This window comes from Condylostylus longicornis, unplaced genomic scaffold, assembly GCF_029603195.1.
Source record: "Condylostylus longicornis isolate FDR11 unplaced genomic scaffold, ASM2960319v2 ptg000135l, whole genome shotgun sequence".
Lineage (NCBI taxonomy): Eukaryota > Metazoa > Arthropoda > Insecta > Diptera > Dolichopodidae > Condylostylus > Condylostylus longicornis.
The window spans coordinates 16,742,773-16,765,761 of NW_026578103.1; positions in this window are offsets into that span (position 1 = coordinate 16,742,773).

Consider the following 22,989-nt stretch of genomic DNA (forward strand, 5'->3'; position numbering starts at 1 on the left):
ACACTTAAGACATCTGTTTTGTAAAATACATAGAATTTGCATATCATTAGGCGTTATTTTCTATAAAGTTCATTTATAAAGTTAAAATTATATTGATTTTACTTTAACGACTAAATTCCCAACCTTCTTTATGCACTTTTACACTCTTTTGCTTTATTTCAAAATTAATGCAAAGACAATGTTGCAAAATTAAAAAAGAACTGAAAAAAATAAAAAAATAGCAAGAACAAGGAAATGATTCTGAAAATTTCTTAAGAACAATTAAATTTCATTTATCTGAATTGCTTCTGTTACGATCGTCGTTTTTTTTTGGAACAATGAGTAAAAAATTTTAAAATTCTTTTATACCAAAAAAAAATTTTTTTTTTCTTATTTGTTTTTGTATTAATTTTGTATTTTTTTTTTCGAAATACACACAAAAAAAAAAATAAGTGAATTCTTGCTGACACACTTAAATTATTTTAAAAGAAATAAAAATGTAAAATATGGCAAAGAATTGAAAATAAAAAAAAATTGTATACCATGTAGGAGGACTTAAAATGTTTTTTAAAAGAATAATGATTTCAATCATAATTTTACATTAAATCAGTTAGATATCGCGAAAAAAAAAACAAGAAAATAAAAACAAAAAAAAATTTCAATGTTTATTTTCAATGCTAACCACAATTTTTTTAATATTGATGGCATGAATGCCTATACGTTCATATTTGTATATTCGTACGCCATTTTACATTAAAAAAAAATATATTTCGATTTTTTTTTTTTGACTTAAATTATGAATTTTTTTCAAGTTTTCATCTTAATCAGGCCAGACTGTATAAAATTTTTGAAAAATAGCCTTGTTGTTTTTCCATTTCTTTTACAATATGTGAAAGAACTTTATTTTGGAAACACTGAAGAAAATTCAATTAAAGGAATAAAGATCAGTAGCTAGAATATTCATTGTCATCTCCTATATTTATTGTATTAATGGCCCAAAAAATACTAATCCAAAATAATATAAAATTTTAAATTATACTCCTTATATTCAGTAATACGTGATTCAAAAAGGTATACCATTGGTTAAAAGGTCAAAAATGGGTAAAATTTTTGTTCTGAACTAGATGCGAAATCTCAAAAGTTTTCGAGTTATAGGAATTTTAACGAATTTTTAAGAAATTTCTATACCAATTTCATATAACCAATTGTACACATTGCTTTACACTTTTGTGAATCACCCTGTATAGAGTTGTTTTACCCTAATTTAAACATTTTTTTTTTTTTTATTTGCAAAGAAAATAATGAGATTCTCATAAAAGTATTTCAAAAAACTTGTAACTTGTTTTACGCACTTCTAACTTGAAAATTTTTTTAAATAAAGGCAATTTCTTAAAATTAGGGCAATTGCAAATTCGATATGCACGGTCTAAATTTTACTGCTCAATATTTTACATGCGTATGCAAGAATGAATATAATTTTCCAATGAAATTTGCAATTGGATACATTTTGAGTACCATAAGGATGATCTGGGTTAAAAATATTAATTATGTATGTTTTTCTTGTTCCCGATTTACGCCCCTTGTAAGCACAGAGTTTCTTCAACGCTTCTCCAACGAACTTTAATGGAGAAAATTTGCTTTACTTCTGCCCATGTCATATTGGCCAATTATGATAATACTATATGATAAATTAATTCTCTAATTAGAAGCAAAAACCACCGCCTAAATTTGATCTAATATCAGACAAACTTTATCAATTTTTTAAAACTTTTTCAGAATAGCGTTGTATTTTAGAAGGCCTATAACAATGACCGATAGTTGGTAGTTAAAATTTCATTTTTGGTTTCGAAAAATCATTTTTTTCTTTTTCATTTTTCAAAAAACTTTTTTTATCGTTCCTTCGTATGCAAGAAACTCATTAAAAATATTCCAGTCTCGAAGAATGGCAAAAAAAAAGAAAAAAAACAGCAACGCTTCAAAATTCTTTCATAAAAAAGAATAATTTTTGCTTTGTTTCAGCTTTTTTTTTTTTGGAAATTTTTTTGTTCCTTTTTCTTATTTTCTAAAAATTTACAATCTTATGATAACCAAAAAACGATTTTCATGGCAAAATACCATGATGACGGTTTTTAAAAAAAGAAGAAGAAAAATATAAAAAATATTTCGTGCAAAACCATCATCATTTCTTCTTGAAAATAATGTAAAAAACAAGAACAACACAAAAAAAAACCAAAACAAAAATTTTGTGGGGGCGACAGCATTACCAATTTTTTAAGCGTTTTTCTTTAAATTTTTTGTTATTCGATTTTTTTTTTAGCATCATCACTAAATAATCAAAGAACTGAAAGGCAAAAAATCTATCCATATATGGTGAATGAATAAAATGAAAAGAGGATGGTATTTTTCACAGCATCATCACCTAAAATATGGCCAAAAATTAAATAAAACAAAAAAAAAGAAAAATAAAGTCAAAAAATGACTGAATTTTGAAATGAATTACAAAAAAAAAAAGCCAAACTTGAGTTTAAGGAATCAAAAAAAAAAAAAAAATTCTGATTTCTTGAATTCGAAAAGTAAAGGTGAATTGAAACCCAAAAAGTGAATTCTCTATTCTCTGTTATGGCTAAATGCACATATTAAATGTGAAGAGATGAAGAAAAGAAAAAAAAACAAATAAAAATTACAAAAATAACAAAATGTAATAAACAGGAAGAAATTCTTTTCGGACAAAAAAGGCTTTAAGAATTTTAAGTGCTTTACAAGGATTATCTGAGTTGACCTTTTTTTTCTTCTTCTTCATCTATACTGCGTTTTTTTTCTTTCTTGTTTTACCCAAAAAATGTATGAAAATAATGGAAACAGAAAAAATTAAAATCAAAAAAAAATTTATTTTTAATTTTTTTGGTTTTTTGTAAATTCTTGATATTAAAATGCGTGATGCTTATGTTAAAGAAAAATTTAAGATTGTGAATTAGTTAGTATTTCGATGCCATGATTTTGAAAATCAGTAAATATGTTTTTCCCTCACTTCCCCCCGACTCCCTATGTTTCGTTACTCTTAATATTATGAAAATGGTATTATTTTAGGAACCTGTGCAATGTGTATTCTATATAATAAATTATTTAACAGTGTTGCCAGCTTTAGTATGACTAGATTCTTTTAAGATTTTTAAGATTTGTTCGGAAAAATTTATGGTATTTTCAGTTTATTCAAAATTATACAAATTCGATGGTAAGCAAATTATGGTACTTTTAATAACTAATTTAAATGCAATTAAGTTGTTGAAACGGAACTTTTTCGGATATTCACTCCGAAATTTTTACATTCAGAATTTTTTTTTGTATGAAAATATTGTTTCTAAAATTTTCTAATATAAAGATTTTACGAGGTAAATTCTTTTTTGTAAAGCGCCTTAAAGTTTTTTGTTTCTATACTAAAATGATTTGATTAATACTCACGTAATTATCTTTGATATGTGTAGGCTACAATGGAAAATTGTACTATCAATTTGAGTAGAATGATATATCTAATCTTCAATTTATAAACAAAAAATTTATTGTAGCAAATCGTGATATCTTTAGTTCTTTTTCTTTAGTTGAGTTTTTTTCCTTACACAACTTGGGAGGATCAGGACCTTCCACTTCACTAAGAGTCAAGCATCAGTTTCACAGGCTATTGAGTTAACTAGGCGATCACCAGCTAATTGTAGTTTTTTCTTTATAATAAAATATTGAAGTTTATTAATATTATTTTTTTCTTGGTTCAATATCAAATAGTATGGATGTATGAAAATTACTTTTATATTAATTTTTTACTACCATTGGTCGGATTACAATTCTCAAATTCATAATCAGAAATCGAATATCTAAAGGTTAACATTTAAATCGCAATTGTTTTTTTACAGTAAAGAAAAAAAAAATCGAACGTTTTAAACGAATTAAATCTTTTTATTCATCTGTGGCAACACTTTTATCATTTGTTTACTTTATAGTTACAGTCTTCTGAAGTGGCAACATTGTTGCTACATTTTTAAAAAGAAATTCTATATCATACAAAATATTTTTTTCTTTTTCGTACTCCCTGTGTTTTTGATTGTGCACACTTTATATATGTGTTTGTTTTTTATGTTTTCCTTGTACTTCATTTAACAAAAAGCTGATAAACTTGGAATGTGACCAAGTTTTTATTATTGATGGGCTATCAATAAATCTGAAGAAAAATTCCAAAAAAAAATATAAAAAAAAAAATTTTGGTTCGTGTTTTTTGGTGGAAATTTTTTATTGTTAACGTTTTTTTTTTCTTATCCTTTTCTTTTTAAATTTTTATAAATCCAAGAAAAGAATTTTTTTTAGGTCGAGAGTTTCCTTGATGTTATAATTTAAAAAATATTTCAGGAACTTTAGAAGGAAATTTTGATTTTGAAAATTTCTTCAATTTTTTTTTGTTTTTTTTTTAGGTAAAGAAAAAAATTTGTTTTTTATTTTTTGGAATTTAAAGAATTTTATCAGTCTCAATACATATTTGGAATTCAGACTAATTTCGAATTAAGTTTTAACCAAAAAAAAATTCTAGTATATGTAGTAAGTCTTAAATAATTAGAACCTAAACAATATTAGTAATGGTAGGCTCAATGTAAACTAAGTAAACTGAATGACGTAAGAAACTGGTTCATGGTTATTTAAAATATCGTACACCAGCCTTCTTTTTTTTTTGAAAAATTATTTAACTTAAAAATTTTGCTTAAATTATACAAGAGATGGTTCAAGTCAAGTTAAATAAAATTATATAAAAAATTCATTAAATTGCAGAGAATTTTTATACCACTTTAAAAATGTTGCTAAAAATCCTTTTGTCCAATTATCCAATTGAATTGTCCTATAAACCCAATTTGAAATTGAACATCATAAAATATTTGATATGGTCAGTCCCCGACGAATAAAGTTCATATTACCAAATCAAAAATCCAGTTCCTGGGCTTGATTTAAAAAAAAAAGTTTGTCATTTCTTTTCCTTAATGACCCTTAACTAAAATTTCAAGCTAGTCAATTACTAATTGTTTAAGATATTGCTGCACTCAAATATTGAAAATTCAGTTCCACATATATAAATGTTCAAGAGAATTAGGGACCAAATTCTAATTCAATTGAAAATGTAAAATCGAATTGTTTAATGAAAATTGTAAAACTGAAGTGCAAAGGTTGAAAAGCAAGGAAAGCAAAAATATATGCTCAATTTGGATTGCATTAATCACATTTTATTTAGAAAAATTTCAAACCCTATATTTATTAATTGCCTTAAAATACCTTAAAATTCCAAAATTAAATTCCATCGTGCGAATTCAAATGTAATTTTTCAATTCAATATTTTCGTATTTTTTATTTTCTTTAAATTTACAATTTCATAAAATTTATTCATTTTTTTTTGTTCTCCTTTAAATTCATCAAAAAATTTTTATGTACCCGCGTATTTTTATAACAAATTAATCAAAACTTAAGGCTGTAATCTAAATGGCTGCCTTAAGGATTTTGAAAAAAATATTGCACTATCCTACCTCTTTCAACATTATTTTAAATGTGCTCATATAACTTTGTTTGTATGCATAGAAAAAAAAAACTTGTATATTTTTCTTTTTCAAATTCCTTAATTTTTTATTGAGACAGCAATTTATAGATTAAGTAAATTACATCATTTAAAGAACGAAAAATAATTAAAATAAAGCAACAAAAATATGGCAGGTATAAGCCAATGCACCAATATAAAAGTTATAAAATTTATTAAGCAACAAAAATAAAATAATGAAAATAATAAAAATATATAAAAGAAATGTTTAATTGTTTCCCAACCTTGACCAGCAACATTTCCACAAAATTCAAACAAAAACCTAGAAGCTTTGTATAGTTCTATTGTAGTATAGAATATTGTTGTGTATTCGAATTTTAAAGAACGCTGTGGAGCATAATAAATATTTAATAATATAAAATTCGTTGTAAAGATTTAATAGTAAAATATCAAAACTGATCTGAACAGATTTCAAATTTTCTTATATAGCTACATACGTAGATAATATGTATGACATAACTAAGCAGCTATAAGAAGCTATATAAAGTGTTAAGGGAATTCGTAAAAAAAATAAAGTACAATCAAACGAATGGTTTGTAAAGTAGCATTTTTCCCTTTAACAAGTGCAGATGCTACTTTAAAATTAATTTCATTAATTCACCAAAATATTTCAAAGATTGCATACATTTCGGATGAAACAAAAAAAAGAAAATTGAAAGAGACCTTAACATAATGCTCGAACTCAAGGCATTTATAGAAATTTGGAAAAGCTTGCAGTTTCGGAAATATACGATACCAAAAATCAAAATGTTACAAATTTCAACAGGCGATAACTTGAGAAGGAGTAAAAATGAAAAAAAAATTCTCCTAACGAAATAAACTGTTTATTAATATCTAAATAACATTTCAGGCTCCTACACCTTCCTACCTTCAAAAACTTCAGCTTCGCTTCCTATCTTCCACTCTGTAGAAATTTTCTAAAAAAGTCAACGAACGGGCGGGCGGGGCGAACAAAGTGAAACTAATAGACACTTTCTTTCAAAAATTTTTTGGAAATGTTCTAAAACCAAAGTTTTTACCTTTATCATATATCAACTCACATATATTTCGCCAATGTGCAAATATGGTTTCAATATGTACAAATGTCCATGTGTACATTAAAATTATAACTCGCTAAGAAAAATTCAGCAAAAGCATTTTTTTTTGAAAAATTGTTGCTGGTAGTTTTGCTGCTTTTTTTTTTGTTTTTTGTTTCTATCGATTTCCTTCCAGTCAAAAAATATGGATCATAACTTTTATAAATGTTTCATGTTTTTTTCATGAGGGCAATCTCCTTATAAATAAAAAAATACTATAGTTTGTTGTTAAATGCTATTTTACAACAAGAGAAATACACAAAATAGAGAGACTACAGTTCACTTAATTTGATTCGTAGACTCATCGATATAAAATTATTTGGAAAACAAAATCGACTTTTCAGAATTTTCAACTAATATTCTTAAATATACAAGATATCCCCATAATCCTTTTCCTATAAACATGCCTAAATGCTAAACCTAAGCTATATAATTGTAAATTCCGCTTGGGGAAATTGCAGCACGGCAAAAGCACCGAACACGAATATACAAATCCAAGTGTGTCTTGTTGGAATTACACCATTATTGTCATTGTTTTTTGCATTGCACTACACTGTACGAATGTACAAACGTAGTGCAATTCAAAATCTGTACCGCGTCCGTCCATTTGGTTTTATTACTATAAAATAAGGAAAAAATCATTAAAAATAGTCACAATATGCTATTAAGAAAGACTATTTTAATTTTACACTTATTAAGCAAAATCATTTATGGTTAAGAAACGTAAAACATTAAAAGATCCTTTATTCACTATAATGTTACACCCCTGTGAAATGAAGTTACATGCAAAATCTCACTTGCACTGATTTTTGGCTGCGGTACATCGACCAGACATTCTATATTTTATTATAAATTGCCCTATTAGCAAAATGTTTAATTTTTGTTATTTTGTTAAATAAAACAAGAAACTTTTTATCATTTTTATAGTATTTTTGCTATCATTTAAAGCCCAGAGCAAAATTTTTTAAGCTCAAAACGGTAGTAATATTGTCGATTGTTTAACAGCTTATATACGTACCCACTTATATTAAGTATGTACACACATTTACATAGTATATGTAAATGTTATATTTTATTAAAAAAATATTGTTGTAATATAATGAAAACAGTGAAAAAATTAAGAATTTTTTTTTTTTTGGCTCGGTTATTTATGCTGGTATTACATAACACTAAAATTAAGAGTTTATTATCAATATAAAAATATAAAATATTTAAATAAAATTTTGTGTCAGGATAGAGAACCAATTATCGAATTTCAATTAAAAGAAATTCATTGTCCCTGAGATCGGAATTTAATAATACTGTATTAATGCAGAATTCATCTTATAAATGCCAATATTGCTGAATTGTGTATCGATACGATATTATTATAATTCCGTTGTCAGGGTGTTTAATATCACATTTTTAGTTATGAATTTCGTTATTTAAATTTTAAGATGAATTAATTAACAAAACATTTTGGCATTGTAAAAGGTAATGTTACTCGTAAATATCTTTCAACATTTTTAATTTTAATAGAATATAGCATAATTGTTTCAAGCTTATTGGTCATTTTCTAAATAATTTGAATAAAATTCAAAACCGGACAGGCTAAAGGCACAAAGCGCTACATACTGAACTGATAGAATAAAATCGAACTGAATTAGAACAATGTTTCAAGTTTCATTGGATTGACCATTTCAGGTCAATAAGTAAAATGTTCAATGGGTTAGGTTAGGTCGACGCTACTACCGTTGCGATACCGCCAGATCTACAAAATTCCCCGCCCTTACGAGAAATAGTTTGAGCTTCCGACTAAGGTCCATAGCATTTACATTCGTCAGGTCGGCAGTCCGTAAAAAGAAAAATGACTCAAAGAAATTTCGCCTTCTTGAAGATTTGCCACCTCATCTCCTCGTCACAGCAGAAAATGTTCAAAGGCGTTTACGAAAATAAAACTTTTGTCTTTAAACACTTGAAATAGGAACAGTTCCAAAAAATCACAATTAATTTATTTAAAATTTGCATAAGTAATAATTAAAGGCTTTATTATAATTCCTGACGAAAATATTTCGCTATATGTATTAATAGATATTAAAAAAAATGTCACCGAAACAAATTGTCATATTGAATACCTTCCGATTATTTTACATGTTGGAAATAATCAATTTCGCGATATTTGGAATTAAGAAAACCGCCATGAGGTCTTTAAAAATTCAATCAAAAAGACGCTTTATTAAGAACAAATCCCTCAAATATAATTTTTATTAACAATATTCAACAATTTAAAATAGTTTACATAAATATTCACGTATATATAAAAGAAAATTTATTTTCATAATTACTTTATCTATCTATACATAAATGTACATATGCTGCACATATAAGACATCTCCATTTTATATACATAATTTGATTTTAAAAATATTTCAATCCTCTAAAAGTCTTTAAAAGCACGATTAATGAAATAAATCGTAAAAATAAAAAATTCTTTTAATATTTTCCATTTTTAATGCATTTTTTTTCATATTTTATAAATTATTTCATATATGTATATGATTATAAAAGAATATTGAAGAAAATATTTAAAAAGAATTAATCTTACCTCCTATTGTTAAGTATCATTAATAATGTTTCACCTAGGGGTATCGACATATTATTACAATAAGAGTAGGACTTATAATAAAGAATGCATATTACGGATTTGCATTCATTTAAAATATACTTTGAAAGCGTAAATTTTTATAATGTTATACTATAAATGATATATGTATATTATGTAGGTACGCGAGAATAAAGTTAAAACAAAAAGAATAATATGTTCAATAAAAAGTAGTTTTTTTTTCTATACTCGTACACAATATTTTACAAGAGTAGTGCATATGAATTAATGTATTCATATAATACATGTTGTTTCGCATAAGGCGGCAAATAGATTCAGAGATGATTCTTTGATGAATTTTCAGCAAAAAATTGTAAGAGGGTGATGAAGGGGCGCTGCAGATATATTCGTTTTTTGGTTTTCGGGCTACAACCTGTTGAAAAATATACCAATTTTTTTTTTAAAACAAAAAAAATTATTATAACTTCGGATCGGAATCATGCGACATAGAGACTTATAGACCTAACTTATTTTAGCGCATCGAAAAAACTTATAGACCTCATTGTAGCGCACCGAAAAAAAATAAAAATTTTGGTTTTTTAAAAAAAAATTTTAAATTTTTTTTAAAAATTAAAAAAATTATAAAAAAAAAAAAAAAATTTTTGGTTTTGACGAGCTTTATTTTGAAAACTATGGCTCAGATCAAATTAATTGTAAGGTCGAAAACAAAGAGCAATCAATTACCTGCAAAGCAAGCTCGTTTTGTTGCGTGGTTGCGAAGCTATAACCGTTTATTTATGTGCAGGAAAAATCTGGTACTTTTTTTCATCAGACCGTAGTTTAAAAACCATCATATATGCACCCCACCCACACAATTTTTTTCTGGAAATTTTTTGGAAATTGATTTTCCACCTTATGCGAAACACACTGTATTGTATATTATATACAAGTACGTATATGAAATGGATTCAATCCGATTTACATGTACATATAAATAAAATTCGAAGACAGCTAATAAAATGTGCGATTTGTGCTTTATGTTTGTTACTGCAGCTTCTGGTTATTTCTGTTTGTACATATAGTGTATATATATATATATAGATATACTATTCAATATATATAATTAACTACTTTTTATTTTATATGTATTTTATACTGAAAACTCAAAATTTATGCTATTAGTGTTTGTTTGAGTTATACTGATTTTATATATTGACAAATTGTTTTTAATATTAAAATGCTGTATACGAGTTGAAGTATTCGTTTTTCATTTATAATACTTTATGAACGGAAAACTATGATTTAATACACAACTTTCTCTTATACCGCAATAGATCCTTATAGGCGTTCATGTTGCACTGTTATCCCAGTTGTAAATACCAATTTCTCTTATACCAGTATATAAATCCTCTCATACTAGCATCTTTAATTTAAATTTTATAATGATGAGAGGAGCTTGTAGTCTAACTTTCAATAATGAAATTGGTAAATAAATATTTTTGATCTCCAATATTTAAATAATTATAAAATTAAAAATAATTTCTAGAAAAAATATTAAAATTAAAGTATACAATTAAAACTTTCTTAACTACTTATAAAAAAACTTATAATTAACTTCCACTGTCTTAAAGAATTAGCTTAAAGAATTGGTAAATTAAATACAACAGAAATTTAATGCCATATTTTATTGTCATTAGTCATAAAATACCACTGAACTTTAAAATTCATCTTAAATTGTAGATTTTCATCAAATTGTAAAGTTAGAAGTGGTTAAATAACAAATTAAATAAATTGAAATTGTTTTGGAATTGTAAAAATATAAGGAATTTATCAAAAATATGAACTCTACAAAAAATTATTTTACGGTTTTTTCTAGCTATTTTTCCAGATCTAAAAACAATAATATAAATATTTTTACTATTATAAAATTATTCATCAAAATTTGTTCGTACTTTAATTGTGTCTTATTAAAAATTTAATTCTCTCAAAATAAATTTATTTGAATCAGGGAAGAAATAACCAAATTTGTAAAAGCTTTCAACAAAACGGTCCATTTTTACTTTTCAAATTGAATTCTTATACCAATAGTCTGTTAAAAAATTTTAAGAAAAAAATCTAGCCAAATTATATTTGACCCTATATGACAACCTCACAATAAATTGTTCATGAGAGTTAACATTATATAGATTGTCATTATTTTGTATTATTAAATTTGGGCTACAAATTTTTCATTTAAACATTTATTTTTCAACGAAATCATAAAAAAAAAATAAAATCTGGTACTTTTTTTCATCAGACCGTAGTTTAAAAACCATCATATATGCACCCCACCCACACAATTTTTTTCTGGAAATTTTTTGGAAATTGATTTTCCACCTTATGCGAAACACACTGTATTGTATATTATATACAAGTACGTATATGAAATGGATTCAATCCGATTTACATGTACATATAAATAAAATTCGAAGACAGCTAATAAAATGTGCGATTTGTGCTTTATGTTTGTTACTGCAGCTTCTGGTTATTTCTGTTTGTACATATAGTGTATATATATATATATAGATATACTATTCAATATATATAATTAACTACTTTTTATTTTATATGTATTTTATACTGAAAACTCAAAATTTATGCTATTAGTGTTTGTTTGAGTTATACTGATTTTATATATTGACAAATTGTTTTTAATATTAAAATGCTGTATACGAGTTGAAGTATTCGTTTTTCATTTATAATACTTTATGAACGGAAAACTATGATTTAATACACAACTTTCTCTTATACCGCAATAGATCCTTATAGGCGTTCATGTTGCACTGTTATCCCAGTTGTAAATACCAATTTCTCTTATACCAGTATATAAATCCTCTCATACTAGCATCTTTAATTTAAATTTTATAATGATGAGAGGAGCTTGTAGTCTAACTTTCAATAATGAAATTGGTAAATAAATATTTTTGATCTCCAATATTTAAATAATTATAAAATTAAAAATAATTTCTAGAAAAAATATTAAAATTAAAGTATACAATTAAAACTTTCTTAACTACTTATAAAAAAACTTATAATTAACTTCCACTGTCTTAAAGAATTAGCTTAAAGAATTGGTAAATTAAATACAACAGAAATTTAATGCCATATTTTATTGTCATTAGTCATAAAATACCACTGAACTTTAAAATTCATCTTAAATTGTAGATTTTCATCAAATTGTAAAGTTAGAAGTGGTTAAATAACAAATTAAATAAATTGAAATTGTTTTGGAATTGTAAAAATATAAGGAATTTATCAAAAATATGAACTCTACAAAAAATTATTTTACGGTTTTTTCTAGCTATTTTTCCAGATCTAAAAACAATAATATAAATATTTTTACTATTATAAAATTATTCATCAAAATTTGTTCGTACTTTAATTGTGTCTTATTAAAAATTTAATTCTCTCAAAATAAATTTATTTGAATCAGGGAAGAAATAACCAAATTTGTAAAAGCTTTCAACAAAACGGTCCATTTTTACTTTTCAAATTGAATTCTTATACCAATAGTCTGTTAAAAAATTTTAAGAAAAAAATCTAGCCAAATTATATTTGACCCTATATGACAACCTCACAATAAATTGTTCATGAGAGTTAACATTATATAGATTGTCATTATTTTGTATTATTAAATTTGGGCTACAAATTTTTCATTTAAACATTTATTTTTCAACGAAATCATATTTTATTTTTAGTGCTAGCTATATCTAATTTCTTTAAACACAAACCATTAAAACAAAAATATTCGAATATTAAAAATATTTTTTTATTATCGCATTCACAATATTTTAAATTGAGAAATTTTGTGTAAGCTGCTTTTCGATAAGAGGATTTCTCCAATAATTTTTCTCATTTTCTACATTTTTTTTTTACTCTTGTGCTCTAATTTAAATCTGATTCCACCAACTAATCATAAATATACGAAATTCGTTAAGAATGACAGTGTGTGTTTGTGCCATTGATTAAAAAAAAAATTGTATGTTTTTTTTTTTTGAAAATCATTTATGTTTATTGATTTCGTGAAGAAATTTACCAAAAAAAAAAAAAACAAACAATAAAAAAATTCATAAAAACAAATTGAATTTTTCTTAATTTTCGTTGTTTTTATTAACACGAACTTTCCTTATAGTTTGTATTTACAGTAAAATTTAAGAAAAAAAAACAAACAAAATTTTTGCATGAATTTTCATTTTTGTGCAGCACTTTTTTTTTATTGCACCACTATATTTTTACTATATAGAGTTCACAGTTACATTACAGTTTATTATTACATGAGCACACACACATCCTTACATACGTTTACATTCAGTTATCGCATATTCATACATATAAAGTTGGAGTTGTCAATGTTTGGAAATCAAATTGCAAAAAAAAAAAAAACAGAAACTTAGATGTGCTGGCAATCTAAAAGAGATAGGAATTTAAAAAACAAAAAGAGGAAAACAAAAATAAATGAATTTTTCCATGGAAAATTCTTTCACGTATTATTATGAAATTTTGTGTGTTTTCTTTTTATTTTTTTTCATATTTATTTAATTTGTATTAATTTTTCTTTTGTATAGGTATAATAGAATTGTAGAAACGGTAGAGCAGTATCACACTTATACCAAATTATAATATAAATAACATATAGTGTCAACTTTCATTCACAATTGTTAGGCACAAAGTACAAGATTAAAGTTATGGGCTCAATGTTATTTTCGAGAATTACTTTATGACGTTTCGCCCCATAAACTAGTTGGTTTTTGATTACGATACTACCGAACTGGTTAAGTACAACAAATACTTGAGTTTTAATTTTCCTCATTTATTTCATTGTCAAATTTTATAAATCGCATATATGTACATATGTACATAGATACTATCGCCTTACTGAAGTTGCCTTTCTACTAATATAAGAAAATTTTTGTAAAAGTATAACCATTTTCTAACAAATACTTCTAATTATTTTTCAATTTAGTGCTAAACCTACAATTTGAACACCATAAACTTGAAATTGAAAAAATCGAAACCAGTGTGCGATTGCCGTAATTTCGGAAGCATATAAATGTAGAATCCATTTAGTTTTTACACTTAATGAAATTTATTTTTATATTCATAGAAGGGCCTGAGTAAAAAGCTCCTAAACTGTTTTATACCGTAAATTAAGGTACAAGTGTACTCTACACTTTTGGTTATTCAATATACATGCATGTTTAAATACTATATATATAAGTGAATTAAATGAGAAATAAGTAAAAAAAGAGTGTAAAAAGAAAAACTCAAAATAATTTCAATGTTTTGAATATTAGCCAGAAGGGGGCATTTTATGTACTTACATTTACATTTATTTTCAACTCAATTCAGTTTTTTTCCTCTTTTTGGAGAGTATAAAGGATTGAAATTGATACTGTGTAAATTATTGTAATGAGTAATTGAACAAATTTTGTACTAAAAAATCTTTAAATTAATTATTGGCTAGTTTTTCTTTTTTAATTTTATAATTTTAGCATATTTGCAGATTATGACAAACAATGTATAGTATAGGTATATGTTGATAATTGAAATTCAATGAAATATTCAATTATAATTAAAACGAGCCGGCTGGCACACTATTAAAATATTGCATTAAGTTTTTGAGAGATTGGGGCACTAGTAAATCTCTTGAAAAAGGTACGATTATTTTTTTTAAATTATTTTTAATTCAGTCTTTTTTGGTAATTTTTTAGTAACAACAGTAGAAGTTCTATTAAATTTAATATTCGAAATAGTTAATAGGGATTGTATTTCTAGCATTTCAAGATTTGAATAGATTTTTACACATTTTAATGGTTACCTTTGTTTTATCTTTTAAAAATTAGTACTTTCAACAAATGAAACTTAAAGAAGTTCGTAAAGAAGGGACTGATGTATTAGTTTGTCTCCAAAATTTCCATTCAAATAACCTATAATTTTCTCAAAATGTTGAAATAATTTTTAAAATTACGAAATATTTATTTTATTACTACAGTTGTTTCGTCATCTATTAAATTTTGATTTTAAATCCGTATTACCTACTTAAATTCTTTATCTAATTTGCAAGACCATAATATTTAAAATTTTTATTTTTTTTAATTTCTAGTTTTATAATTTTTTACCTTTTTTTAAATGAAAATAAAAGAAAAATTTTACCATTTCTGCTTTTTTTTTTATGAAATATTTTTAAGCGCAATAAAATTGATAATTTACCTGGATATTTAACACTCTTTAAATATACGAATTTTATTATAGCCATTAAATTGTTTAATATTAATGAAAAAAAAAATAAAGAAATCAAATAAAATATTTTTATTTTAAGATTAAAGAATGCGGAATATATAGTATTTGTTGCGCGGATTAATAGGTTGCAAATTTCAAAATTTTTTCAATTGAATATTAGGAAAATATTTTATTTCTACTTTTCTTAAATTGATTTCAGTTTATTGTCTTATATTTTTTTTGTTCATCATTGTATTTGGTAATGGAATCTTTTCTCTTATAAAACTTTTCATAAATTTTTGTCACAAATCTTATTTAAAAAATTTTCTTTTAATTTTTACAAATTGAATAAAATTATGCTATTTTTTAGGACCCTTTATATGGTTATCAGTACCATATCTACAAATAATGTTTAATAAACCTATGCGCTGGAGATTAACAGGATCGACTACAGACAGGTAAAATTTTATCTTTAACTACATAAGTAGTTGGAATTGCAATAATGTTGCATTTCACTTTAGGTTATACATAAGTACATACAAATGTTTGAAATATGATAACTGTAAGAAAATTTTGAAATATCCATACATACTGTAAATGAAGATAAGCCAGTAAGAATTGTGAAAGAACCACGTTACGATAATTAAATTTAATCAAATGTTTAAAAATACTTACATGTATTTATTCATAGATTTGAAAAAAAATCTAGGTAATTAGTGAATTTTTGTTCTCCTTGGGCATCCTCATGTTTGAATTTTAGAACTTAACATTAGTTTGTAGAATGTTCACACTGCCAACTCCAGGAATCCTACATTTAGAAAGGACCAAACCGTCATATTGGATGAGTTGACTTATTTGTGATTTGATTGCAGATAATTTTCCATTTGTTTTAATACTTCGTAGAGAAGTAAAAAATATCACTTTCTGACTATAGTTCCCAAAAGAAGATTAGTTCTAAGATTTAATCAGATGTTACCACTTTAATTTTTTATATATGTATTTGCATAAGTATTTTAAATTCCGCCATATTCAAATGTTAAAACTAAAACAAATCTTGTAAGTTGCTTTAGTTTAAGCTACTGAGATTGAAAAACAATTTAATTTTTTAACAAATACGAAAATTTTTATTAAAATAGTTTCTTTTAGGAATGCTTTTTATCAAAATAACTTTAATATAAGAAATTCTTCGAAAAAGCTACATATCTGATTATTATAAAACTCTGACGCAAGTCATTTTGCAATTTTATTTGTAAGGTTCTGATAAAAATTTAAGCGCTTTCATAATTAATGTGTTCCATTTTATTGTTACTAAGATTTCTGATGTCACATTTTTATTTTTTTATTGCAAATTTTTTTTTCTTTTTTAATAACCATTGAAAATCAACTATTTTTTAAAATGCTATTAAAATTTTTCAGTAGCAAATAAGTATATAAATTTCAGTAATCACTCATGCTATACAGTGATGTACTGTTTTATACGCAAATTTTTGACGCAATATAATAATGACGAGAGCGAGAATTTTAGTTATTATTTTTAAACACCAGTACTACCAGTAGCATTTCATATTCATATTAGTTGTGTTAAAATATGACGTATTCTTTTACATTATCGAAAGAAAAAATAATTTATCATTTTAAAAAAGAATGAATTACGAATTATATAGATAATTATTATATATAAAACAAAAACTATTTTCAAAAACTATGTACGTATTATGTAACTTTCATTTTGTTCATTAAGAGCTGTCAACACATTTTAATTTAATCACAACAATCTAATTCAATTTAAATCTTATAATAAGTTGAAATATAGATTATACACACTCTATATTTCAACGTGTTATTATCAGATGAATGCTTAGTCCACTGAGCGTTATACAACAGAATATTGAAAAAAAGTATCTAAGAAAATTGATTATGATGATGAATATATATATGAATTGATGAAATTGAATTGATGGTTTGAACACAAAAATACGGCTAATAATAAACGAGATCGCAAGCACTTAAAAACTATGTTATTAATAGTACCTTCATTTATTATTAACAGCGCTATTTCAAATATTCAAAAATATTTTCTAACTTATTGGAAAACGATATTTTTATAAGTAAAAATATTAATATTTTGTGTCACAAAATTTTTAATTATATTTTCGAAAAGCTGATTAATGCTGAAAATATTTTGTTTAATATTATGACAACAAATTTAAATTAAAGCCTTTTTATGATCGGCGTATCGTATGAATTAGGCGAATAAAATAACATTTCAAATTATTAACAGCAAATGAATTTAATTCGTCAGGTCCAAAACGTTGCTAGCTCAAGTCATTCAAAAATGACATTATCATAAACTAAATGTAATACGATATCATAAAGTGAGTAACTATTATATACTTGTATAATGTAATTTTCGAGTGGGAAGAATTATTTGGTATTACGTATCTCGTTTTTTTCTAAAATGAAACGTTCAGTCGATAATTTAAGAAAAAATGCAAAAATCAAATTAAAAAAATGAGTAATCTTATTAGAAAAGTGAATCTATTAGAAAATATTGAGAATTCTGATGTGGAAGTGAAAAAAGAGCGAGTAAAAAAGCGGGATACACGATCAGGCTGTTAATTTCATCAACTAACCTTGTTATACAGTATTTTCATTTTAAGTTTTTGACAGCTTTCATTGGCTTAAAATTTTGGTGAATTCATCAATTATAATACTAATATTAAATATTTATATTTGCCAAAAATGTCATTCAATAATTTTGCAAATTATTCAAAAACATTAATAGTTAAAGAAGTTGTGAATATTCTTAGTAGCAAGAGATAACAATATTTAGATTATAAGTTAATAATTTTTATCCGACAATTTTACGCTTTTATTGAATTAATATCGCAATTAACTGAAATTTATTTAAATCTTTACCATTATTTTCTAAAAATAAAAAAACTATTTCATATTCGTATGACATTAACAATGTCAAATATAACTAACTATGCACATGTTTAAATTTATTAATAAAATTTCGATGTTCAAAAAAACGCGCAGAACTATATATTATGTAAACATTTGACACTTCTGTGCACATTTAAATGCTAATTATAGATTATAAAATGATTATATATTATATATGTATATATTATAAGTATTTTTATTAATAAAGCCTATAGCAACTCTAAAATTGGTAAAGAAACATCATCTATTCAAGTTATGAAATGGAAATTTATTTTGTACATGATTTTATAAATGTTAAAGAGTAAATACATACTTATGCCTTGAAAGTATCGTATTTCCATTTTAAAAAAATATGTTAATATGTATGTGTGTATGAATTTTTTTAGACATATTGCTGATTGATTAGATCTTATGGGAAGACATGGATATAGAGGAAAAGCATTATTTTTAAAAAAATAAGTAAAAAATAACGACTAGAATGGAGAGAAAAAATAGTTCACTAAAAAAAATAAAAACACATTTGTTCGTATCCAAAATGGATCTAAAATGGATAACAATCCAAAAAACACGAGGTAAAATAAAAAAAAATCAAAAATAGACAAAATTAGCAAATTTTGGTTTTTCTAAAAATTTCCAAGAAAAATATTTCAACTTTTATGACGAACATTTTTTTTTTTGATCGATAACGAAACTCAAGTTCTGAATATGGTGTGAAAATATTTAAAAAACAAATTTATTGCTGTTGGCAGCTGGAAATGACAGGTAAAGTCAAAATTTAATTTACAATCAAATCGCGTTGTTTGTTTTTTTATTTTTTTTTTGATTTTTAAATGTCAAAAATTTATTAAAGCGAAAGACGTATCTGGAGAAATTTCGTTCTCTTTAGTTTAATTTCATTGAGATTTTCATCAATACTGAAAGTTAAAATAGGGACAGTTTGTAATGTATACAATTTAGTACGGTTAAGTCGGAAAAATGAAATCAAAGTCGAAGAGTATGAACAGAGCCTTCGGAGTCGAGGAATTGGAGTAAAGAAATTTAACTCAGAAGTTTGGAGTAAAGCAGTTGAAACACAAGAGTTAACAGGGAACAACGGCGGAATGGCAAAAGAAACAGTTCATTATTTTGCTTATAATGATACACACACATGGAACAGAAAAAACCGTCAGCGGTAATTTTAGACCATCGATTAAATTAGTGACAATAATTTCGCTACTTTCTGTGCAGTCCCATTTGCATATGAATGGGTATTCGATAAGACATTTTGGCGCGGAAAAGAACTTTTTTTTCAATCTAGCTAAACTAGTAAGTCTATTGTTTGAAGAGTTTTAAATTTTCAAATTAATAATCAAAAAATTTGCAAATTTGTTTTTTTCCAAAATAACGAGAGTTGAAGTTACGAAATTTGGAATCGCAATTTGGTAAATTAGTAGGCTGAATTTTTTTTTCGTGGACAGGACTTTAATTAGAACTGGCACAGTTATTCAATGTTAAATAGATTACCAATTCTCGATCAGTTATAAATTATACAATAAAGAAAATTAGTGTTATACGTGTTTCGAATAACAATCTTCTAATCCCGTAAAGCTTTTTAAAAAGATATTATCAGAAATTCATGTATATGTATGTACATTTGTACATACAATTACCTTATAGTATGAGTATCTAGGTTTTTAAATGATATTAAAAAGAAAAAGTTTGTTCTTCATCTCATAAACGGTTCCCTTTGGAAATTTAGATAGATGACAACATCTCAGATCTTCATGAAAAAACTAGTTTATTTATACTGAAATTTTATTCTAATTTATATTTTAATTTAACGTCCAGATAACGACAATTTTTAGATACCAAACTAATATAATATAGGAAATCATACAGATTTAATTAATTCTACAGATATCCTATAAAATTAGCCGACTCGATGGACAAATTGATTACCAACAATTGTGCATATGGTATTATTCTTTTCTTAAATTTTGTTTAAAAAAAATTACCCAAGCTTGTAAAATTTTATTATTTTAAAATGCATATACTAATCTCAGTAGTGCTTTTTGGACAATTTTATTCGGATACTAATGTTTATGGTAATGTTCATGCTCGTCTCCATATTTAGATCTCTAATGATTATTTAATTTTACTTCCTTTTTTGTATTGGCAGAAATATTTTATGCATGTAAATATTTCCAATTTATTTTAACATGATAAAATTTAAAATTGCATTCTTAAAAAATTTTTGTTTTTTATACCCTGCAGAGCATATTAACTTGGGTAGGAAGTTTGTAACCACTTGAAGAAGTCTTCGGTATGACAATGCATATTCTTATGTTCTTTCTGAGCGTAAAGTTCTGCGTTGATCCGTCAGTCTGATCGCACGAATAATGCAATCGACACCAAAATTTTACAAGTTGTTTCTTTCCTTCCAAGGACGGCTGCTATTTTAATTGAACGAATTCAGAGAACGCGTTCGGGTTCTCTGAATTCGTTAAATTTTTCAAAAACAATATCAAATTTTGCATGGGTATGTCCAATTAATACATTAAGCATTCTGAAAATTTTAATGGAAAGGCTACATTAATTCGGGTAGCTGCAATACAACTCGGAAATCTAATTTCAGACGTATCTAATCTAATAGGTCAGACGTATCCGTGAATCTAAAGAGTAGTTTCAGAGGTTCGAGTAATTGTTATAAAACAATAAAAGGTGCTGGGTATAATTAAACGTTTTTACTTATTTGATTTTTGATACATACGAATGTCTGTTTGCATAACTTATGTAAAATTACAAATTTGTATGTTAGTTTTTATTTTATTTTCTCCTGAGAATCGGAAATAATTAATTTTTTTCATTTCAAATTTCTGGGGTATTTTAAAAAGGAAAACTTTTTTGAATAAAAACAAATCAAATATTTTGTCATTTTGCATAAGTTGAGATTGATAAAGAATTATACCTGTTCTTTTTATGGGAATAACTTCTATTCATTGAAATGAAAGAAAAAAATGTATTAATTTTTTATAAACGTGTTTAAATATACCATAAATGTTTCAAATGTTACAAAAATTTTTGGCATATAATTGCATCAATAATTTATTTTAAATTGCAGCTAAGCCATTTTGGCACTATCGCATAACTGCTTTGATTATGTATTGAAAAATGCTGTCAAGGCGCTCATAAAATCTACTATGGTTAATTGCAAAATATTTTGATCTCGTACTCGCTAATCATATTGGCTATAACAAATATAAAAAATATGGACATATTAATCGCCTAGTTTTCTCCAAATGGAAGCCCAATTAAGTTTATTACTTTAATTACACCTTTTAAAATTGAATATTACCTTTTATTATACTTTTAGTTTGCTATTCAAGAATTAATTTGAAAATGTTAGATAATTTAATTTTTTTAAATTATTCAAATAGGCACATGTCTTATTCATTTATAACTCATTAATAATAATCAAATTTATTCAAATAGAAAAAAAAAAACTTATATAAGATTTACGTTTAATTATTGTTTATTAAAAAAAAAAATTCTTCAAAGAAATCGCCCACAATCAAAACAAAGAAAAGAAACAAGAAACACCGGAAACTTTTAAATTCCACTATAAATGAAGCAAAACAATTTGCTCACATAATCTGAAAAAACAATAAACGTGCAAATGATTGTATCTATTTTGTTCTGTTTAACTTTAGAATATTAAAATAGTTGAAAAAAGCCACAAAAATGCTTTATAATCTATCTCTCTCTTTAAACTATCACGTTATTGGAATGCCAATATTGATTACTCATATATTAAAATCACCTGAGAATTGTTTTAAAATTATACCATAGACTGGAAAAGGTGTGATCTACATTAATGTTTTATTTATGGCATAAAATTAAATGTTTTTAGACTTTAAAGCATTGTTGAAAAGCTTTAACATATTTTCATATTGTAGAAAACGCATGTACATACATAGAAAATAAAAATTACAAAATAATTTTCAAATGACTTTCCGGTGACTTGTTAGACAAACATTCAAAAAAAGTAAATTTAGAATTGAAAACTTTATCTTTGGAATTTAATTTATCAGTAAGTGGGGCATTTGTTTTGAACCATGTTGTTAAGCATATTTATTTTTGAATTATGTTATTGTCTTAAATATTTTTTTTGGTAGAGATTAAAGCCCACTTCGCCATGTTGTCTGACTAAAATTATTTTTAGTTATGCCTTTGTTGGTCGCGTCTGAGCTAACTTTATACTGAGTGTTTTGTCACATACCATGACATGGTCCGTTATAAATAAATTTATTACATAAATCTTTTGTGTTGAGTTCATTGTTTACAGCTCAACAGATTCCAAAATATTCTGTATATTTGTTATTTAATATTAATTTGTGCGCAAATATATTATACGTGTTGTTTAAATCAAAAGCTATATGATTACAGAATTAGAAAAATATTCTAAGACAATGCAGATATTCTGAAAGAAGTCCTTATTTCGAGTTTTCCAAGTTATATTTAAAAAACTTTCATGTTTTAACATTAGT